The following is a 6,000-nucleotide window of genomic DNA, read 5'->3' as shown; positions in this document are numbered from 1 at the left end:
ATAGCACCCTCTACATAAAATGGGCTGATCATACATTCACATCGCTTCCAAAAAGACCACAGTGTCCTCAGAAGCATGCTGGCATAAGTAGGTGCCATGGGACTATCCATGGCTGTACCCATGAGCTGGTGATAGATCCAGGAGTTATGTGTTAAAATAAGTTGTAAAGCCTGAATGATGAAATCATTGTGTTGGTGGTGGTGGACACTTTTAGTTCTCAAAATATGCTTGACTACTACAACTTCTATACCATGAGGGATGGAACTGTAAAGAGCCTCAATATCAATGCTGAAGAGGAAAGGGTCCTTCCCATCTGGGATGTTTTCTCCCTTAGATAATAAGCCCATAATATGTCATAGGTAACATGATAGAGAAAGTAGATTTTTTTTTAATCAACTGATGACAGAAAGTTAAACAGATTTTTATAAATTACTTCCATTAAAAATTCTTAATCCTTTCAGTACTTATTAGCAGCTGTATACTACAGAGGAAATTATTTTCTTTTTGGATTTTTTTTTCTGTCACGACCACAGTGCTCTCTGCTGACACCTCTGTCCATGTCAGGAACTGTTCAGAGCAGGAGAAAATCCCCATAGCAAAGATATGCTGCTCTGGACAGTTCCTAAAATGGACAGAGGTGTCAGCAGAGAGCACTGTGGTTGTGACAGAAAATAAATCATTATTTTTTGGATGAGAGGGTAGAATTCTATAACCATCCGAATAAAAACAACCATCAAGCCGAGGGAACAGCAATCCCTGTGATCTATAATTACTAGACTATCTCCTTTATCAGAGGGTTTTTATTATTAACATGCAACCTGATTTTTTAATCATTTATATATTTTCACAAAATGGTCAGACTGTGAATAACTACATTAAATGAACTTGATTGATATTAAAGGGGTACTCCGGTGGAAAACGTTTTTTTTTTTTTTTTTTAAATCAACTGGTGCCAGTTAAACAGATTTGTAAATGATACAATAAAAAAAGAGGTAGCGTGCACTCACCACGGGTAAACGGCTGCAGGCCCAAGGTCCGGGATCACCGAGGCATAGACGAAGACGGTAAGGGGCGCTCAGAGGCTACGCCGGCTGTTTCGGACGTAGGAACGGAAGAAGGCCGGAAGAAGGACGTTCCTACGTCCGAAACAGCCGGCGTAGCCTCTGAGCGCCCCTTACCGTCTTCGTCTATGCCTCGGTGATCCCGGACCTTGGGCCTGCAGCCGTTTACCCGTGGTGAGTGCACGCTACCTCTTTTTTTATTGTACTATTGGATACTTTATCTAGTGTGTGCACCCCGCAGGTGCTGCTCTGTTACTTAACGGGTCCGGAGGCTGCCAGTGTATACCAGCGGTATCGTATAATTGCATGTTCAGCTGCACGGTGTGCTCTCTCCTCCTCTAGTGGTCTAGATTTGTAAATGACTTCAATTTAAAATCTTAATGCCATTGGAACTTTTTAGCAGCTGTTTGCTACAGAGGAAATTATTTACTTTTTGAATTTCTTTTTTGTGTTGTCCACAGTGCTCTCTGCTGACACCTCTGTCCGTGTCAGGAACTGTCCAGAGCAGCATAGGATTGAAGTGGGGATTTGCCCCTGTTCTGGACAACACAAAAAATAAATTAAAAAAATAAAGATTTTCCTCTGTAGCAAACAGCTGCTAAAAAGTACTGCTAAAAAGTACTGAAAGGATTAAGATTTTTTAATAGAAGTAATTTACAAATCTGTTTAACTTTCTGGCACCAGTTAATTTAAAAAAAAAAGTTTTCCATCGGAGTACCCCTTTAACATGGTCACATACATTTTGCTACTGGTCTACTATAACAACTTATAAGATAAGCCATTGTTTAGCTATAAAAAATTGTTCCAGCTGACCAGCTCTTTTTGATTTTCTATTCCAAAAGAACCACTAAGAAACAGTTTGACACTGTAGGTAAACCTCAACAGGTTCTTTGAGTGCAGTGAAGCTGTCAGTTCACTGTCTCTGTGCTTTGACTCCTGCCAGTCTGACATTCATGCCTGAGATATAATAGAATAAGTGGTGCCTGGGGATTACTTGAACTTTACTCTGCATTGCTTCATTAGTTTTGACCTTCTTAATTATGCATTAAAACAGTAAGTAAGACGGATAGTGAAAGGAATGCAATGTACTGACGAAGGAATATTTGTGCTAGTGAATAAATGTTTACAAAAGATAGTAGCACGTAACACACAATATTCTGTGTCTGATCATGTTCCCCCTTTATTTATTAGAGTTTTCATAACTAAATAATGAAAATAAATAGCCCAAATCAAATGTCTTTTAATTAATTTTGTGATTTATAACCCAATTGTGACCCCTGGAGGATAATTATAATGTTGCTTTTCGTTCTGTTGACTGCTGTTCTGTTGGGAAGGCACATGATCCTGGATAAGCAAAACTTAAAAAAAAAAATGCTGATAATAATAATGATAATATATATATATATATATATATATATATATATATATATATATATATATATATACATACATACATTCGTACATATACAGTGCTTATTATTCCTGGTGTAATGCAAAAAGATAGAAAAAAAAAAAGATAACTTGTAGTTTACATTTTGTACATTTGTAAAAATAATTCCAAATATGCAATAGTCATTAAAGAAAACTTTTCCTCTCCACTCAAAATTGTGCCAATTCTATGGCAGATCTATGTTCATCTGTAGGTTGAATGTTAGACTAATTAAAGGGACTAAATATCAATTAAACCATGATATGACAGAAAGGTTGGGCAGCAGAATACCATGTGTTTATGTGGTGCCAGAGCTCCATTATTCTTTGATTAGTTTTTTACTATATAAGGAACTAGCTGAGTACCCGTTGTTGCCCGTTTTTTTTCTACCTTATCCTTGTGGGGGAAAAGCAACAAAGGAGGAAGCTTTTGTCCTCATATACCGTCCCAAAATCCTGACCCCATATCCCCTTCTCATATCCCGACCCCAAATCCCCTCCTCATATTTCGACCTCATATCCTGTCCTCATATTTTGTTCTCATATCCCGTCCTCATATCCCAACCTAATATCCCAACCTCATATCCCGACCTCATACCATGTCCTCATATCTCGACCTCATATATCGTTCTCATATCCGATCCTCATATTCCGTCCCCATATCCTGTCCCTATATCCTGACCCCATATCCCGACCCACATCCCACCCCCATATCCAGTCCCCATTTGCTGTCCCCATATCCTGTCCCCATATCCCGACCTCATATCCCGTCCCCATATCCCAACCTCATATCCTGACCTCGTATCCTGACCTCGTATCCCATCCCCATAGCTAATCCTCATTTCTAATCCTCATATCCCGGCCTCAGGTGGGGCTTTGTTGTGGTAAAGATATTGTAAGATGAAAATAAAAGGGGTGTGGCTTAAAGGGTGGGCATGTCTTTGTGTGGTGGGTGTGGTTTACCAGCCGGACTGACACATTCACCAGTAGATGCAGAGCGGAGCTTGTGGAGTAAGGCACCAGAAGTCCTATATACATGCATGGGACTTGAAACAAAAACGCCATCCTTCACATATGGGGGCAGGTTAGGGGTTAATTTAACTATTATATATTTTTATTTGACATATAAGTAACATGTGACCAAGTATTATCAAAATATCTCCAGCTGTTTGAAAATTATGCAGTAACACAAATTTTCCATAGACTTGTATGGGACTTTGAATAAAAACCCCGACCCTGGCAAATGAGGGTGGGTAAGGGATAACTTACATATCCTATGTTTGTTGTTGACATATAAGTAACATGTGTGCCAAGTTTCATGTTAATATCTTTAGTAGTTTGGACGTGATGCTGAAACATACACACACACATACATACACACATGCATACACACATTGGCCAGCATTTATCATTGCAGGTGTAAGTGAAGTTTTTTTACACGTTTTTTGTGTGTGCTGTAATGTGTAGGAGCACCAATTTTATTAAATGGTCGCAGGGCATTTGATAAATTTTGTGAAGGTAAACATTTTCAGAAATTTCTCTCTTCACATACACCAAAAAGCGAAGCTAAGTCTGGGCTGGTGTAGTGTTAGAGACTGTTTGGTGGTTTGTGCCATTTTTTGCACCTTTTCACAAAAAGGTGCAGTTCATAAAACCCTTCTAATATTATGTGTATTGCCAAAATCAGTGGAATGCAACTCAAAATCAGCAGAAATGTGTAAACCAAAAGGCGCAAAAAAGGCGCAAATAAACCCTGCCTGCGCCTTTGTGTGCCTTTTTTTAGACACAAAAAACTGTCTAAAGACAATGATAAACGTAGGCCATTGAGTTTTATATATATATATATATATATATATATATATATATATATATATATAATATATATATAGAGAGAGAGAGAGAGAGAGAGATTAGATAAGTTTACTATTTACTAGTGTGCTATAATGTATAGTAACTACAGTTAGTAGAATGTTTATATTATACTTAATGGAAACTATTGTAACTGCAAATATCATGATTTTACAATTCATGTAAAATGTTTAAATTGTTTTAACCTGTTAAGTATGAAGGTACGCCCTTGCGTCTTGGTAGTTAAGGACCAAGGGCGTACTTGTATGCTGTGCTGTGCTTGCTTTAGAATAGTGAGTCTCCCCTACTATCAGTTACATTTTTTGTTTCATGGTACATCTTATGGTAAAATGAAAGATGTCATTACAGAGTACAATTGGTCATGCAAAAAACAAACCCTCATGTGAGTCTGTAGGTGGATATATAAAAAAGGTTATGGATTTTAAAAGGAGAGGAGGAAAAAACAAGAACGCAAAAATGAAAATTGGCCAAAATTGGCTTTGTCCCTAAAGGGGTAATCCAGTGGAAAACAATATTTTTCAAATCAACTGGTGCCAGAAAGTTATACAGATTTGTAAATTTCATTTATTAAAAAATCTTAATCCTTTCAGTACTTATCAGCTGCTGTTCTTTCTTCAGTGATATCCAGATATTCTCCTTCCACGTGGGCACCGCCGCGATATATCAGGAATCTAATATCTTCTGTGCATATACCCAGTAGTCTTATTGCAAAAGCCCCCTCTCTGGTGCCAAGTTTATGTTTGCCTCTCTTCTGTGGGTTATTTTCCGTCTGACCACAGTGCTCTCTGCTGACACCTCTGTCTGTGTCAGACATGTCCGAAGCAGGAGAGGTTTGCTATGGGGATTTGCTCCTACTCTGGACAGTTCCTGATATAGACAGAGGTGTCAGCAGAGAGCACTGTGGTCAGACTGAAAAGAACAACTCCACTTCCTCTACAACATTCAGTAGCTGATAAGTACTGGAAGGATTAAGATTTTTTAACAGAAGAAATGTACAAATCTGTTCAACTTTGTGGCACCAGTTGATATGAAAAAAAAAAAATGTTTTCCACCGAAGTACCCCTTTAAGGGGTTAAACATACTTAATTTCTAATCTATTACATAAAATGCCCAGATACCGGAATTTTTTTTAATAGTAGACAAATCATATTATGTCCTTTTAGTGAAGCTTATTAAGCTTCAAAGGAGTTTTACAGGATTTAAAAATAAAAACAAGTAAACAAAACTCCTGGTTTTGCTTAAAATTCGGACCAAAATGGCAGACAAATCATATTATGTCCTTTTAGTGAAGCTTATTAAGCCTCAAAGGAGTATTACGGGATCTAAAAAAGAAATACAAATAAGCAAAACTCCTGGTTTTGGTTAAAATGTTGACCAAAAATTACCTTTAGTCAGGTGATATAATATAATTCATGTACCAAAAAGAAAAGGAAAAACTAGCAGTCATAAATTATTGCACAACATCCAAATTAGTATGAAGAAAAATAATAAACAATTTTATTGCACTTAAACCCTTGGGGACAAAGCACATTTTGACCCTAAGGAAGAGAGCATTTTTTAACCTTTGACCTCTGTCACTTTATGCATTAATAACTCTGGGATGCTTTTACTTATGAATTTGATTCTGACATTGTTTTTTCAT

This window comes from Hyla sarda, chromosome 3 (assembly GCF_029499605.1).
Source record: "Hyla sarda isolate aHylSar1 chromosome 3, aHylSar1.hap1, whole genome shotgun sequence".
NCBI classification, from domain to species: Eukaryota; Metazoa; Chordata; class Amphibia; order Anura; family Hylidae; genus Hyla; species Hyla sarda.
Note: the sequence above shows the minus strand (reverse complement) of the source record.